The following is an 18,283-nucleotide window of genomic DNA, read 5'->3' as shown; positions in this document are numbered from 1 at the left end:
TTATAATAAGCTTTAATTAGCAGCATTCTAATTGTAGTATTTTAATACACTTCCTGATTAAATTTGCTAGTATTTTATTTAGAATTTTGCAATAATATTCACAGTAGATTTTATTTTCAAGATCATCTTGGCTTTGTAAAATGTATTGGTAGGCATATGTCCTTTTCTAGCTACTGAGGTATTGAAGTTATTCCTTTCTTGCAGCTTTGAAAGGAATCATCTGTGAGACCATCTGGGCCTGGCACTCTTCTAAGTGGTAACTGTGCGAGTGTGCATGTGTATGCATGTAATGTTATTCAGTACATAAAAGTTTATGGATGTTTTTAAAACAGTGGACTGCCAATATTAAACAACACTCTTTAGTTGTTTATGGTTCTCTGGCTTGAATATTACTTGGTTTGATATTAACACTCTAATCTTACCTTTCCGAAACTGTTGAAAAACTTTTCCTGAAAAAAATATAATTGAAAATGTTTTTGACCCAATCTAAGAGTCTTTTACAAGGATTTAAAAAACTAATTTATATTTATGGTAAAAAAATAATCTCTCGTTTCATTTGTCTTCTTGAATTATTCTTTCTTTAAAAAAATGCTTCCTTGTTTAGTCCTTTGTTGATCATCTTTTCTTAAACAAATTGTGTTTTCTTTGTTTTTGTATTATGTGGTATTGGACTCAGCTGCATACAACAGAAAACCCTCTAAAACCCAGTGACTTAAACAACATAGAGGCTTTCTCCTTTCTCCCATTAAGAAGTCTGGAATTAGGTAACTCAGGCCTGGTATAGCAGCTCTGAGGTCCCAGGCTCAGAACTGGGGCTCCCCGTAGCTTTTGCTCCACTATCCCCATGTAGTTTCTATGCTGGTCCTGGATGGGAGCTGGACTTCTGCATTCTGTGTTCCCTGATGTTGGCCAGGTCTGGTATGGCATTGACAGGTGCCTGGACCCAGGTGCCTGTTGGAATCTAAGTGCCTGTGAGGATAAAATGGACAATCAACCTCAAACACTGTGATGGTTAATTTCATGTGTCTACTTGGCTAGATTATATAGTGTCCAGTTATTTGGTCAAACATTCTAGATGTTGCCGTGGAGGTATTTTTAGATGTGATTAATATCTACAGTCAGTTGACTTGAAGTAAAGATTACCCTTTACAATATGGGTGGGCCTTGTCTAATCTGTTGAAAACCCCAAGAGCAAAAATTGAAGTTTCTTGGAGAAGAAGAAATTTTGCCTGAAGCCTATGACATGGAGGAACTGCCTGAATTTCCAGCCTGCTGACCTTTCTATAGATTTTGGACTCACAACCCCTCAACAATCATGTGAGTCACTTCCTTAAAATCTCTTTCTATGCGCACGCATACACACACACACACGCACACACACACACACATTTTGTCTTTCTGTTTGTCTTTAATTTCAGCCCAGGTTTTTGGCAGAGACACTGGGAATGGGGCTGTGATGACTAAGAAGTTAGGTCTTCTTCAACAGTTCAAGTGTGTGGGACTACCCCAGGGTCAGACTCAGAGGAGCCCATGTAGTCTCCAGGGGCTAAGAGGTTAATAAGGGACCTTTATGCACCAGTTTAGCACATGACTGTGGTGGACATTGCAGTCTACCGCATTGGCAGGTTAGCACATTGATGGGTTTGGGTGCTTAATATCCATTTACCCTGTTCTTAATAATAGTTTTTGATTCTCATTCAGAAATCTACTCCTCCACTCAGCATCCCCATGATTCTAGAGAGGCCGACCCACCTCTTAACTCTAGGGGTAGCATATGGTCTAGGTTTACACCAAGCTCTGTCTTTCCTCACCTTGGCCAGAGTGACTGGGTAAGGGATGGGCACCTGACCTAATTCAGGCCAGTAAAAGGCGCGGAGTTTTTGTTTGAACTGGATGAAGAGAAGTTCTCTTTTCTGCTGTTCTTACATCTAAGAGGGATGTATTCTTTGAGGTGCAACAGCTATATTGTCACTGTGATGGGGGAGGGTCAGCCTGAGAATGAAGAAGCAGAGTTGAGAGACTGGGAGAAAGAAACCAGGTTCCTGTGACATCATTTGACTATCTCCATCAGCCTCATTTAAAGCAAAACCTACTCTCTGGATTTCTCATTTACATGAGTAAATAAATGTTTTTTTTGCTTAAGCCAGATTGGGTAGGATTTTTTTTTTTTTTAAATAAAAAACCAAAGAATCCTCATGATACAATTATGCACTCTACTGATGATTTTCTAGGAATAAGCCAGATCAAATCACCTGGCATCCAAGTAGCAGCAAACAAAATAAGGGACAGCGTGGCAGGAGATAACATTTGAACAAAAAAAGTGACTCAGAGAATAGGTTCTTTTTAGCCATAGATGCTTCAGATGAAGGTCTGGGGTTACACTGGCACAGGAGTGAGTTTTTCTCAGTAAAATCACCTTCTTAGAGAACAGGATTTCTTCACAATGTAGAAAAAAGTCTTAGTTATGTTTTGGATGCTTGAAATCTTAAATAGCATTCATAGGGCCAACAGTTTTTATCTTCTAACTAATAGCCAAGTCTTTCTGTCCTTGTTGACTTCTGTGAAATACATAAATTTAACATTACAGAGATGAACATACATGCCACAGAAATTCAGATTAAATGCCAAAAAATAAAAATAAAAAAAAGGGCAGGGCTGAGCCAACAGGACCATCTCTCAGTATCAAAGGCTCAGTCTTCTGAATTTCCCTGGGGAGGTAAAAGATAAGATTAGTGCCCTTTTAGTTTTAAATCAGAATATAGAATTCCACATTTTGTCATTTATCTAGGTTACCAGTCCATCTTACCTGTGAGAGAATGAGGTCCAGGAAAATCTATTTTGTTTATCCTGATCAACTACCTGGCCTAGGATCTAGCAGTTGCTTAATAAGTTGTGGCTGAATAAATGGAGAAAGCAGTGGATTGATTGATAACTATAGCTTCTCCACTTTGGCTGCCCCTAACTAGCTTGTTGATTCTGGTCAGCCCAGCTACTTTTCTTCCACCATGTGCTTTCCACCCAGACACCTACTAGTGTTAGCTCCAGGGTTTTGCCTGATGCAGGCTCTATTAAACTGTGATGTCTTTCAAGTTCATCCTACTCTTCCCAGGAGTCAGCGCCAGAGACATCCACTTTATCATAGCCTTGTTTTATTGTCTCTCTGTACAATATGTTGGCCATAAAATTAATTTATAATACTTATTTGGGGATTGTAAAATCTTTCTCCAAAGCACTAATGTCTCCCAGTGTACTCTCTGGGAAATGCCCTGTTTATATGATGCTTTGGTCTTCCCTTTGGGAACTCGAAGCATAGAAATAAGTCACAAAGACAAGAAAAGTTTCTGTCAGATTATACCTGTTGTAATCGCCCCCACAATTTGAAGTCTTACTAATTCTCCCTCTGCAAAGTCTTTTGTTTCTGCCCTGATTTCCTATCCCCACAGCCAGTGGTGTGCTAGAGCCAACTGGCACCAGCTTGCAAAGAACCAATTGTTAAATTTTCAGAAGTCACGTAAGCTGCCTTGTTAAACTCTAAGGCAGCTTAAAATTGGCAATATTTACACCATGGAAATTGGCTCCTACCCATTTCTACCCTGAACTAAGAGCTGATTGTTAAACATTTCCCTAATTTAAGTCCTCATTACTCCCGCCTTGGCTATTACAATGGCCTACTAACCAGTATCTCTGCACTCAGATTCTTCCCATTCCAGATGATCATAGTAGAAAACTTTTGACTACAAGTAACAGAAAACCCAACTACAGATTTTTTTAAATATAAGAAAACGTATTATTTCACATAATGAAATGTTCAAAGACAAGGCACTTTCAGGAAAACTCAGCAGCTCAAGAGCTCATCAAATACTTAGATTCTTTTCATTTTTCAACTTCACCACTCTCGGCATGCTGGTGTTTCTCTTCATGGCGTCAGGATGACTGTTATGGTTCAAGCATCACATCCTCACAAATAATACTCTTTTTGTAACTTTTCCTTGTGCCTTTTGTGTAACTTTTCCTTATGTCTTTCATATAGAGCGGATACAATCTTCCCAGAAATCCCCAAGCAGGCTTCCTCTTGGAAAGAATGGCAAGCCATACCTATTCTTAAGTCGTTCGCTGTGAGGGTAATGGAATTACCATGACTGAATCAGACCTCTGGTTCCCAGCTTTTCAGAACCAAAGTCTCCTTTTGCATCAAGTAGTTTATTTCCCGAACTGGAAATCAAAGATAATGTAACCTACTCACACAATACTTTAAACACACAAATCAATACAAGCCCTAATTGGATTATAAAGGTAAAACAAAGAAAGATAATTTCCAAAAAAATTATTTGTGTATAGATTTCCACATATATAGTAAATTATAACTCCCCATTATTACCTGCCCTCCCTATAAGAGAATTATATATCCCAGCCTGATGGCATTGACTTGCAGTGCCTCACCCAATTGATGCCAGTCTTTCTTTATGATTTGCTTTGGTCAATGTAATGTCAACGGAAGTGCCACATCTGGGAGGAGCTTGAAAAGCTCTGCCACTCCTCCTTTCTGCTAGATAGGACTGCTTCTTTAGCCTGGCTCTCAGAATGAAAATGACACATGGAACAGAAACAGAGCTTCCGCTCATGTATAATATGAACAGAAATATATATTTTTGTAGTTGTAAACCATTGAAAATTTTAGAGCTTTCTGTTACTGCAACATAACCTATTAAAAGCTGACTAATACAATATGGTACAACAATATTCTGCACATAAAGAAGCCATCTGTACTTTATGTATATTTGCACTTATACATAGCATTATTATGAATCTAGTAGGTTCAGATAAACACGAATACAATTGAATTGCATCAACAATTAAAAAACCAAGAGAGATATTGTTATCAGTGGGATAATTTTCTGCAGTGGTGATCAACTCAGGTAAAAAAAAAAAAAGGCATCCCTCAATTTACATGGTAAATTTCTGTGGCATGTATGTTGCTCCTCCTTCTGTTAAGAAAGCCTCGCTTGATTCCCACTCCTCCAGCTGTTTATTCAAATGCTTCTTCCATGAAGCAGCCTCCTGTACAGAATGAACTGCTTCTTTGTATACCTTCCCATGGTGCTTTGCTCATATCTCTTTAGCATTTACTTCATTCTGCTGTTTGTATAGTTAGTTGGCTCATGTCTTTAGCTTCTACAGGCCTAGTGCAATGACACGCATTCAGTAGGCAGTCAAAAAATGCATGCTGAATTAAACTGAACAAGAATACAGCTTCCAAATTTCACAGAAATCAGTAATCCAATACGTAAAGTCTTTTACCTGGTTGAGACTCACAGTTGCCATCTGGGCAATATACAACTTTCCATCAATAGATTCAATTGTGAATTAACTGTATTTCCTCTCATTGTAATAGGTACTTTAGGGAGGTGCAGATAAGAACTGAGAGGAAAGAGAATGTCTTTGGCTGGGAAATTCAGAAGGGCTACTTGAAGAAGATGATGATTGGTAGGGCCTTGTAGAATGGCTAATATTTAATTAGAAAAGATATGGTGTGTCTCTTAAAGTGAAGAAAACATTCAAAGGCAGGGAAGGAGGTAGGAAAGAGCCAAAGAATTTTCATGGTTTCCCATTGCCCTTTGGAACTCGACATGAGCTCTGCTTATACAATTTTAGGCTCTTTCCTCTCTGAGTTAAAAGTATGCAGCCCTAAAATCTGGGAATCTTTAGTTCTTCAGAGGATTAAAATAAATCTCTCTATTGATGAGTGAAAAACCTCTCTATTGACACAGTGACATGCATGTGAGTGCTCACACCCATGTAACTACTGCTCTGATCAAGGTATACAACATTTCTATCACCACAGAAGGTTTTGTTTATGTTTCATGTAAATGGAATCAAACGATTATAGATATCAGTTCTTGGTTTCTTTTTATTGTTGAGTAACTTCATTAAGTAACTGTCTGAATAACTCAGTTTTTCCTATCCATTCTGTTGATGGACATTTGTTGTTTTTCTCTCTAATACATAAAGCTGCCAGGAATGCTCTTGAACACACCCTTTGGTGGACACATTCACTCATTTCTCTGGGATATATAAGTGGCCTGATGTTGTTGGGTCATTGCGCTGCTTGTGTTCAGCTTTAGTAGGTGTATACTGTCAAGCTGGACTTGGGATTGGTGTCTGAAGTGGGGGAGGGGGTAGTCTTTTGGGACTGAGCCCTTAACTGGTGGGATCTATTATTGCTAACTCCAGGTAGATAGTGTCAGAGTGGAACCAAATTGTGGGACACTCAGTTGGTGTCTGGAAAATCGGAGAATTGCTTGGTATGGAAAAGCTACCCATTTGGTGACCTGAAGTAGAATATTCTGTGAGTAAAATGATGTAATAAAGGAGAAAAAGAAGAGCTTTTCCTGCGCTTGTGGTGTGAGGAGTGTAGTAAGGGTAGAGAGGAGAAACACAGGCATGTTGTTCTTATTAAGGGGAAATGACAGAGAAGGTAGGGAAAGGCTGGGAACTGAAGCACCTGATACTGTCTGAGGAGAGGAGTTTGCCTGAGGGTGGGGGAAGGGTGGGAGAGTAATCTGGGGGATTGGGAAGTGCTGGGAAGAGAGGGTGGGTCATCCTTCTACTCTTGAGCAGGTGTTCCCTGAGGAGTCCTCTGACTGTTTTCCGAGGAGGTATGTACTAGGCACTCAGCAAATTCTTACTCAATAGGAGGTGGTGAGCAGGTAGGGGGTCCTTTGGCAGTCCTGAGCCCCTGGTCCACCTTGAGACAGACAGTGAAAAGTCCCAAATCCTGACCCCTATCCATAACACAGAGGCCTAATTGTTAAAACTTGCCTTAGGAATGAAGTAAGAAAACAAAAGTTCAGATGTATTTGAAAAGAAACATTACAATTTTATTTTAGCTTCAGAGCAAGCTCAGTCATTTTGTGATTGGACTAATAATTGGTTCCTGGATTCTTAGGTAAGCGGAAAAGGGCATAAATCAGTAATTCAATATAACTCTTTCAAGGATGTCAGTATTCCCAGGTGGCAAGAAATAGAAATGGTGTGGTAAGGGTGGGGAGGAGGGAGGAAAAGAGTGGGCCTGGGGTGTTTCAATGCTCTCTGACTCTCCAACTCAGGGTTTTGGTGCTGTTGCCACGGTGATTTCCATGCGATCCCCTGGGATCAATCATAGGTGGGGCCTACGAAGGCGGCCATTTTGGCCAATGCTTGGCCTTCTGGGCCTGTCTTCTGGGGGTTTTAACGTTGGGCCACAAGATTTCTAGAAGTGTGCACCAATGCGAAGCTCCAGAGCTGAGATGAGTCAGGGAAGGCCAGCCTTACCTTGTAAACCAATGTGGTGTAATATTTCTGAAATGATAACACACCGCACTGGTCTATTCAAATCTCCTTTCCTCACCTTGTCCTGGACCCGTCTAATCAGCTCATTGTCTTAGGGTGGAAAAGTGAAAGTGCCCTTAAGTCTCTTCCTGACTTGTGTCTTCTTAAATTCTTAAGAGCAAGGCTCTCATCAGCACCCAAAACCTCAGAACAGAGATTTCCTGGGGAGGGGATCAGAAAGCCATGCGAATCTTCTAAGGTTAGGGGTGTCCCAAGAGATGGGGCTCTGGAGCTGCTCTCTGGGGTGACCCCACTGGGGCTGAGGAGTCTGTGGGGTCTGAGGGAAGAGTGTCTGGGATTTGCAGCCCAGATCGAGCCGTGGAGAGGAGGTTGGGTCCAGAAAAGGCCCGGGTGTGGTATGCACAAGCAGCATACTGCGGAACCACGATAAGCCCCTATGATGTGCCTTGGGGTCGAGGTGGGGAGCAGGAAGGAGGACCCCTCCCCAAACTACCTTGCAACAGTTTCAAGGACTTCAAGAGCTACTGCCTCCATCTCCTGTCCTCTCACATCTCATCTATCTCCCTATACCTCGCTAACTCCATCCAGCTTTTTGTCCTTTCTCAGAGGCTTCTGGCACATTCTTACCTCAATGCCTGCACCTCTCACCACATCCCTCCTAGTATCCATTGTTCTCTTCCTTAGGTTTTTGCCCAAAGCTGGCTCCCAGGTCCTTCTTGACCATCCTACTGGAAATTGCAGTAGCACTCCCAATCCCTCCTCCACCCAGCACACTTAGCCTGTAATTGAGTGAAAGCACGAATTACTCATGACAGCCAAAGAGTGACAGGAGTTGGGGTAAGTAAAACGACTTTATTTGGAAAGCCAGCAAGCCGAGAGTGTTCTAATGAACCACCTTATGAAAGTACAGAATTCAGGCTTCTTTTGTCAGGGGAAGGGGTAAACGGGAGGGGTTTGAGGTCAGGTAATTGGTGACTATAGACATCTGGATGCCAGCAAGGGTCCAAGGGGGTATGGTGGAACTTCGCTTTTGTTGCTGTGGTCCCAGTCACAAGGTTCTCACAAATCTTTTGATAAACAATCATTATTGTTGTATGTACCATCCTTGTCTTTCAGGGGAGGTAATTTTTAGCTAAGAGGTTGTTTCAGTAATTCTTAGGCTACAGCTTAGTTTCCTGCAGATATCTATGTGCAGGACTAAGCAGAAGTTGCTAACCAATGTTATGGGAACTGGGCAGGCCCAAGAAAGATGGAGTCAGAATGACTGATTCTCACCAGCAAACATACTATTACTGTTTAAAGGCAGTAGTGATTTCTTGTTTCCTTTTCTTTAACCTCCCAATGATAGAGCCCAACAGGATCAATTATAAATATGCTTGAGGTAGTGAACTCTCAAAAAACACTTGACACAACAGATGTTCCAAACATTAGGCTATAGGAGCGTCAAAAGCACACCGTTGGCTCCAAGTTCAGGCTCCACTACTCACTAGCTGTATGACTTTAGCAAATCCTGTCTCTTTGAACCTGTTTTCCCAGCTGTAAAATGGGTTAACAGCCATACTGCCTTAATAGTTTCTGAGAATTAAAGCTTCTAGCATAGTGCATGGCCCATAGCAGACATCCATCCAGTGAAGGTTAGTGGCTCACTCAAAGCAGTCCCCTAATGTTCCCTTCCTTATTTTTTCCTCCCCAGGCCCACCACTTACCCCACACAGCACAGGTCTGTCAAGTCACTCCTTTATGCAAAACAGGCAATGGCTCCCTCAGCAGATATGTCCCCAGGCTCGGGTCTGCTGCCGGGCTCACCCACTTGCTTTCAGTCCCTGTGGACAGGGACTGCATCTCATTTGAAATTTCTTTCACCCACTGTCTAGCCCTTATGGTCAGATGAAAATGTGACAAAATCATTTGTGATCTTCCTTTAAAAAAGAAAACTCCACCCCTGTAATCACAGGCCAGTTTCTTCAGCTCCAGTATGCCCTGCCTCCCCAGAAATTCCCCTTCCCCTCCAGTAGGCCCCCCTTGGACAATATCCCTTTGCTGTGGGTCCAGAGGGTGTGACCCCAGTGGGGTTCTGCTGCCAGGTCCTGCCCTCCTTCCAGTCACACCCTTCCTGATCACAGCACACAGAACACAGCACAGGCGGCCCCACACTTCCTCTAATGGCTACCGCTTTTGTGTAAGGTTGAACTGGGGTTAAAAGGTTGTTCTGGTGTTGGGTTACTCTAGTTCTGATGTTCTTGCTCTTACCCCTGGATCCCACCTTTTTGTTCTAATGCCTCCTCTTTAAGTTCCAAGAGAAAGCTTCCTGGAGACTTTGTGACCTCGCCCATTTCCAAACATTCTAGATTTAGTTTCTCTTCTGACTTTACTCTCCCAGTGTGAATTTGAGCTTTGAGGAAGACAGAGGGAAACAGTGGAACTGTAAAGCTTATCAAAAATAAACTGTTCTTCTGAGAGCATTTTTCAAAACGGTTTCCAGGAATGACAAAGTAGAGTTAAATTTTACATGGACTGCATTAGAAGAGCTAAACAGTACTCAAGAAATCTTGAGAAGCCAGTAAGTAAAATGGTCCTGCCAAGCCAGCCCATGGGCGACTTCCTCCCCTCCCCTGCAGCAGGAACTCAATTCCAGCTCCTGGGGCTTTGCTGCAGCGGCATTGCCCACGCACACCCAACTAAGACTCAGATCATGCCAGCCATGCCACGAGGTGTTTTATTTTCATTAATCATACAAATAATTTTCTACAATATCCCAGGGCAAACCAGATAATTTGGCAGTTCGATTGGGAGGGTCCCCTCGGAGACCCAAAGGCCGATGGCATGGGCATGGAGTGCCTGGGGTTCACAGTGCAGCTTGTCGCTCGTGTGTCCATCTTGTAGGCGGCTCTTCCTCCACATCACGACTGGGGTCTCTAAAATGACGGGGTGTGGGGAATCCTCCAGGTTCTTAGGAAATTTCACTCTGCTTCTCTTGCTCAATGGCTGTGGAGAGCAGGAAGCGGACATTGAGGGGGGCGGTGAGACCAACTTGCAACCCCCCAAACCTATGCGCTTACAGACCTGGCGTGGGAGAGGACCCAAGAGGTCTAGGGATTAAGAAAGGGGCTTGGGACTGCGCAGATAAGCGCTTAGTATAACAAGAAAGGGGCCCGGGGCCGCCCACACAGGAGGCATCCACGGGGAGGGGGGAAGGGCGAGGTGGGGGCTGGGCTGCGGCCCGCGGACTCGGAGGCGGGGAAGCACTCACTCTCTTTGGTCGGCAGGGTGTTCTTCTCCTGCGTCTCCGTCTTCTTCAGCTTGGCCTTATCAAAGCTGGCGATTTCCCCCATGTCCGGCTTGTCTGCCATTTTCTTAAAACAATACTAATGGGCAAAACCAGGCGGTTGGCCGGGGCCGAGCGCCCGCGCCCCCTCGGCACTCCCCGCCCCCGCCTCCCGACGTGGCGCTCCCCCCGGGCGTTCCCGGCAGCCCGGAGGCCGAGGATTCGGGCGCGTCCCGCACCCTTTCCACAGCCCCAGGGCGTGGCCGGCCCGGCGTCCCGTCGGGGAAGGGCGCCTGGGCAGCGGCGCACCGGCCGGGGACCCCGCTCCGAACCCACCGCGAGGGGCCCACACCCCGCGCAGCACTCACCCTGGCCTTCGTTCCAAGATAAGACCGTTAGTCCCCACTCGCGTCGCTGCAGCAAGAGACAAAAGAGCGGCGGCTGGCCCTCGCCTTATATACGCCGCGCCCCGCCCCGCCCCTCGCCCGCCGCAGCGGGGGCGGCGCCGGCAGCCAGGGGCGGGCGCAGCGCGGGCCGCCCGCTTCCCTCCGTCGGCGGCCCGCGCGGGGCTGGGCGCGGCTCTTCCGGCGTCCGCGGCTCTTTCACCCGGGCCCCCCTGCTCGCCTTGCCCCTGGGGCGGAGGCAGCAGGCGCCGCCAGCGTGGGCGCTGGGCTCTCGGTTTTCTCTTGGTGCTGCTGCTCACCCGCAGCATGGGCGTGGGGGGCCAGAGGGGAGGTGTGTGTGCAGCGTGTAGTTGTGGGTGTGTGGGCGTGCACGCGCGCTCTGCGGCAGCCCCTGCTCACTGGAGACAGCCACCCCTGTGCAGTCCCGCCTCTCTTCTCTTTGCGGGACCAGAACCCCCTCCGCCCTTTTCTCTTCTGGGAGGCTGAGCCCGTGCAGGTCTCGCACTAACAATCCGAGCAGGGAGTCGTAGAGATGGAGAGACTTGGGCGCGGTGCAGATAGCGTTCCACGGCTCTTTGCTCAGATTGAGGGCCGGTTGCCCTTCCGTCGTCTCCGTTCCCTGAGCGGGTGCTCCTTAAATTCGCGTTGTCAACACTGTCCGAAGAGCGGTAGTGGGAGCAGGCAGTCCAGAGAGGACTCTCTGTGTTCCTTCTCTCGGGGCTCCTAGGAACGCTGCGTTCGAGGGTGCAGTTTTCCTCTTGAAGATAACCTTAAAGATATCACTACAAACGTTCTTGTTTTCCTTATTTAACCCATTGTAGGAGTGGTATAATGCGATTATTCAAATCTTAGAAAAAGTCGTATTTTCAGCCTGTGCAACATGTTTAGATAATAAGGTCTATAAATTAACAACCCAGAGGGTGAAGCTGGTCATTGTTTTATTTGTCCTGAAAGTTCCTTTTTTCAAGTGTCAAGAATATTATCAAGTTTTTTAAAGTGGCATTTGGTGGAAGTATCCTAAATTCTGTCTGGTCCCTTCCTGATTTTATCTGCTTTTCTCACATTCCCTCAGTGTGTTTGGAGCAGAAGGAAATAAATTTAGGCTTATGAATTTGATATACTAAACTCCTCGTGTGACCTTGGGCAAGTCTTTTCCTGCACCTCAGTTTCTTCATTTGTAAAATAGCTTTGGCACAAAGCTTAAATGAGATAAAGAACAGGCATTACGTGGAAGCTTAATATGGCAGCCCCGTTGGAAAACCACACTCACACTTAGTGTATCAGTCAATTACTGCCACCACATTCTGTGTAACAAACGACCACAGAAGTCTGCTTAAAACAACAATCATTTGTGTCTTCAGGTCAGCTGCGGCTGGATTGGGCTAAGCTGGATGTGGCTCCCAGCTGCTGGTTAGAACCAGGTCTGCCTCTCAGGTGTATCACCTTCTGGACCAGGCTCTAACTGGAGCTTGTTCTCCTCAAGGTGATGGCAAAATAGCAAGAGGGCTCTAGCATAAGAGAGTGTAGAAATGTTGAAGAGTGTGTAAAAACATGTCATGCCATCTCCTGTTAACATCCTTGTGGCAAACCTGCCATCAATGGAGTAGGGAAGTATGTTCTGCCCATGGTGGGAGAGGTAAGGGAATGAATATTCCCTGACTAATAATCGAACTTCACGGGTTAGGCAAACAACTGTAACAAACATTCCCAAAGTGTCTTAATGCAATAAGAGTATTTTCCATTTATACAGCAACATATATGCTGATGTTTTTGGTCAGGCAGATCTCCATGTAGTGACCTAGGCATCCAGGCCTTTTCTCTTTTGTCACTCTGCCCTCCTCTAGGTCCTGAAGTTTACTCTATCCAGCCAGTGAATGGGAAAAGGGGAGACGATAGAGGACTGTAGCAGTTTTTATGGTCCAGGCTTGGAAGTAGTCATCATTACATCTGCCCTCATCTCTTTGGCCAGGACTCAAGTCACACAGTCTCACCGAACTGCAAGGGAGGCTGGAAAATGTAGTCAAGCTGTGTGTCCAAGAGTAAAAGAAAGCAGGATTGGATGGACATGGAGCAGTCTCTGTCATATACTATTGAAAGATCTGCCAAACTTGGGCATGAAAATATTCAGACATCCAGAGACATTGACTCTGTGGAGGCAGATGCCATGCCAAGCATTATTTAGCTTCCTGGGCACCACCCTTTGCCTAAGATAGGAATTTTCAGTTGTTCCAATTTGAACCCATGGTGAACTCCAATTCCAACTTCCTTTTATTTGGGAAACAAAGGAATCTATATCTTCTAGTTATAGCTATGGAGACATACATTTCAAAGTATGCAGGATTCCCAAACAAAGGAGCTTTAAGTGGACTTGCATACATTTTAATTCTCACTCATTGCAGCTTTGTGGCCCATCTCCAAGGAAGCAGATAGCCTCTTTGACACTTGTTGCTTAAGAACAATGGTCATAGAAAAAAAATTTGTAACTGTACGGTGATGGATGTTAGCTAAACTTATTGTGATCATTTCTCAATATATACAATTACTGAAACATTTTATTCTATACCTGCAACTAATAAAATGTTATATGTCAATTATATCTCAATAATAAGAAGAACAATGGTCAAATTATTAGGCTCATCCGATCCCATGAGTAGTGGTTTTAAAATGTCTACATATTCTTTGACATTTCTCCCGCTATTTCTTGAGTACAGACTGTCCCTCATGACTTTCTTCTAGTGAATAAAATGTGGCAGAAGTTATGCTTTTTGACTTATGAATGTAGGTCGTAAAAGGCCATAGAACTCTGCTTGACTCTTTCAGGATGCCTCCACCCTCTGAGAAGACCAAGCACCTACAAGGGAAGGCCACTTGCAGGTGTTCCAGCCACCGCCTCTGCTGAGGTCTGAGCTGACAGCCAGCATCAACCACTAAACATGCAAGCAAGTGAGTCTTTGAAGCTTCAAACTACTCCAGCTACTGCTGAGTGGAGCAGACACAAGCTGTCCCTGGCAAAACTGCAGAATCATGAGCAAAATAAATGTTTTAAGTCACTAAGTTTTGGGATGTTTTGTTATGCAGCAACACAAGTGGAACATCATGAGATGGAAAAACCATAACTTAGGTGTGCCAGGGTCTCAGGTCCCACTTGGGGATTTTTTCTAAATATCTTCCACAATACTCACACATACACTTATCCAATAAACATTTATCGAATGCCCGTGAAGTGTCTGGCAGTGTTCTGGACGTAAAAGATAGACAGATGATGAGACTCTTAAATTATAAGGCTAGTGTAAATGAATGACTTGAAGTCAATCAATAAGCACATGCTCATGCCTTGTATTCACTTATGACTTGGGTGTCATTTATGTCTGACAACATTTTAGCTTGTTCCTTGGAACAGACTGTATACTGTTCACAGATGGTATAGAGAAAGCTGAACCACTCGACTCCAATTACATTTCCATCTTCTTTGTTGAGACGGATGCCTTGGAAAATGTAGAGCTAATAAAAGGGACCTAATGGATTCTCCATGACTGTCAACCTGGGGGTGTGGGAACCTTTGGAGATTTGTCATGGGACTCCAACTCCCAGGGCTGTTCAGTTTGACATTATTTTTTTTCAGGGACTTGAATAGGGGTGTAGATAGAATGCTGATAATATTAGGAAGGTTGCAACTCTGTAAACGCCAAAGCAAGCTGGATTCAATGGAGAAATGGACAAAATATGATGAGATGAACTTGCTAGGGACAGATGAGGAGACTATAAACCCTACAAGGACAAAGAGGTGTGATTACCATGCTTAACTCTCAAGTGGCAGTGAGATTTGTGGCTGTATGATTAGGGAGAAAGAGTTCTGTCCAGAATTTCCTTTGAATATAAGGAAAATGTTGACTCTTGCTTCAGGGCCTTTGCCCTTGCTGAGATGCTCCCGTGAGATGCCCTGCTTGGTCTAAATATTCACATTGTGCACCTTCTTATTTTATTTAGAAAACTGCTTAAGTGTCCTCTCCTCAGAGAACCTTCCTTGGCCACTCAGAGCAACACTCCTGTCATTCTCTAAACATATTTTTTTTTCACAGAACCCGTCTCTGTCAAACATGCTGTGTATTCATTTCTTTGTTTGTTGTCTATCTCCTGCTGTAGGAAGTAAGAGACCTCATCTGTTTCATTTACTACTGCATCCCCAGCACCAAAGGCAATGCCTGAAATAGAGCAATAAGTGCTCAATGAATATTCTTTGAAAAAATGCATAAAAATCCTAATTGAAATGGAATGAACTACTTTGGGGGAGTTCTCCAACATTGGAGGCACTCAGTGAGACACGAATATAGTGAAGTATGTAGCCTGTTATAGAGCTAGTTCAAGCTTTGGGAGGGAGCAGGCTCACAAGTGAGCAAAACTGCCTCTCTCTAGATGACCTCTCTGGTCCTTCTCTTGCTCTCATTCCAGTTGTGAAACAGCTTCCTTTTGTGTATCAGTTTTGCCAGCCTGAAAATAGTCATGTGACTCTCACAAAAAGGAGGTTTGAGAAGCAAAGAAATCAGAATGTGACCTCTACATTTTCCATACCATAAAAATGCTATTTCTCTTTGTAGGTCATGGAGTTTAAGGACTTGTCCAAGATAAAATTGTGAAGAAAGTAAACCAGGCCTTTGAGGTTCAGCCTCAGTAATGATTGGCCTGCTCTGTAGATGTGTGGATAAACCCCTAAATAAATCTTGGCAGATGCCTAGGTTGCCCAAGTGGCCAACAGCCACAGTGTAGGTGAGGATATTATTGTTTCAGTTTACATATCTGCGGCTAGAATAGTAATAATGACAGCAATTAACATTATTGAGCAGTTGTTGCCTTCCAGGCCCTGTGTTAAGGACTTTATGTGCATTATATCACTTAATCTTCACCAAAATGGTGTGAAATGGTGCTGGTTTTTTTTTTTTTTTTTTTTTTTAATCACGTCTGATTTATAGCATAGGAGTTGAGGCTTGGTCAAGCTCACACAGCTGGCAATTGGCATTGTGGAACTTGAATCCAGGTCTGGCTGATTCCAAACCCTGAGCTCATAACCACTGCGCCACCCTGCCTAGATCTTGCATCAGCATTTGAGAACTGGCAGCCTGGATTCAGCTGACATATGTATTTTGTTGGGCCATATTAAATTTAACAAAAAACTTTGGCCAATATGCAAACAGTGGGAGATTTCCAAATTAATGATCTAGTAACATTGGGTCTATATTTTCTCACGGCAGCACCATGATTAGCCGCTTTCCCCTTGAAATGGGGTATGTCCTCTTCACGTCACTAGGTTCTCCACCACTCCCTAATGTTTCCCTAGCATGGAGACCAATATCAATTGCTATTTATCATATACGTACTGGTGTTTACTTATACTAGACAAATATTTCTTCTCCTCAAGTCTCTGTGGCGGTCAAGCCTTCAAGATGGCCCCCAGCGATCCTGACCTCTCATTCCCACCCTTAGGTAGTTGCTTCCTCTCCTGTCCCAGGGTTGGTCTATGTGACCAATAGCATATGGCGGAGGAAATAGTATGTCATTTCTGAGATTAAGTTATAAGAGACTTTAATTTCATTTTAATGCTTGACTTTATCTCTCTTTCTTTTGTATCTCTCATTCTGGGGGAAGCCAGCTGCCATGTTTTGAGCCGTCCTATGAAAAGGCACATGTGGTGACAACCCAAGTCTATGGTCAACAGCCAATGAGGAGCTGAGGCTTGTCAACAGGGGCACTCGCCAGTGGATCCTCAAGCCCCAGCCGAGTCTTCAGATGGCTGCAGCTGTGGGTGACAGTTCCACCGCAACCTCCTGAGAGACACTGGGCCAGAACCACCTAGCTAAGCTATTTCCAGAAACTGTGAGATAATAAATATTTGTTGTTTATGTTGCTAAGATTTGGAATAATTTGTTACTCAGCAATAGATAAACTAATTCACTATCGAAAGTAGGGAGAATGAATAGATCAAGAGTGCCACGTGATTCCAAAAAAATTAAGAAAGCATATTCATTTGTGGAAGTAAAGAATACTTACATCAGTCTGAAACCTGCCATAGTAAGAACTATGACTGGTACATGGGAAAGACAAGTGATGACAATCTTAATGAGCCAGGCTGGTTTTGCTTCTTCATATGGTCTGCCTGGCCCTTCTAGGTCTTTGAGTTTTCCAAGCATGCTGTAAAGCAGTGGTTTTCAAACTGTTTTTGACCTTGATAACCACTCTTCTCCCTAGAAGAAGTACATTCAATACATTTCACATTGTGACTCAGTGCTCACAAGAGCATATGCAAACGAAACAAAAGTTTTGCCAGAACAATACTCTTACTGGGAGTGATGCACTCAAACCTTTATTCTATTCTTTATCATTTCAAAAAACTTTTCGCTTTGAAGTAATTATAGACTTAAGAGAAATTGCAAAGAAAGTACACTGAGGTCTCCCGTGTACTCAATGGTGACACTACGTAACTGTCATGTAATATCCAAACCAAGAAACTGACATTGATGCAATCTAGAACCATTTCCAGATTTCACCAATTATTATACGCACTCTGTGTGTGTGCACGTGTGTGCGTGCATATATGTGTATGTGTAATTCTATGCAATTTTATCATGTAAAAAGTTGTGCAACCACCACACTCTAGATACAGACCTATCTCATCACCACAAATGAAATTCCTATGCTACCCTTTTAGTGTCTCACCTACCACCACCCCACTCCCACCCAGAACCCCTGGCAATGACTATTCTGTTCTCCATCTCTAAAATTTTGTCTAAAATAGGCCTTCTCACTGAGCAAAACACCCTTGAGATCCTTTCAAGTTGCTGAGTCCGTCAATAGTTCATTCATTTTTATTTCTGAATATTTTCATGGTATGAATCTACCACCTATTGAAGGTCATTTTGACTGTTCCTAGATATTAAAAATAATGCTGTTGTGGACATTTGTGTTCTTTTTTTGGTGTCTGTGGATGTAAGTTTTCATTTCTCTGGAAATGATTGTCCAGGGGAGTGATTGCTGGGGCATATGGTAAGTGTATGTCTGTTTTATAAGTAACTGTCACACAGTTTTTTGGAATTGCTGTACTATTTTACACCCCCACCAGTGATGTATAAGAGACCCAGTTTCTTAGCATCCTCACCAGTATTTGGTATTGTCACTATTTTTAATTTTAGCTATTCTATTAGATGTGGAGTTATATTTCATCATGGTTTTAATTTCGTTTTCCTAATGGCTAGTGGTGATGAACTACTCCTTTCTATTTTATTATTGCATTAAA

The 18,283-nt window shown here is 43.6% G+C and overlaps 1 long non-coding RNA gene across 1 annotated transcript; it reads left to right on the top strand.

The window, feature by feature from the left end:
• Window positions 1–202: 202 nt before the first annotated feature.
• On the top strand, window positions 203–17,078 carry LOC120594424 (uncharacterized). Its single transcript, XR_005650569.1, has 4 exons — window positions 203–256; window positions 1,191–1,317; window positions 13,819–13,941; window positions 16,639–17,078. It is a non-coding gene; the product is annotated as an uncharacterized LOC120594424 (long non-coding RNA).
• Window positions 17,079–18,283: the final 1,205 nt, after the last annotated feature.

This window comes from Pteropus medius, unplaced genomic scaffold (genome assembly GCF_902729225.1).
Source record: "Pteropus medius unplaced genomic scaffold, Ma_sr-lr_union100, whole genome shotgun sequence".
Taxonomy (NCBI): Eukaryota; Metazoa; Chordata; class Mammalia; order Chiroptera; family Pteropodidae; genus Pteropus; species Pteropus medius.
Note: the sequence above shows the minus strand (reverse complement) of the source record. Positions and strands in the feature narration are given on the sequence as shown.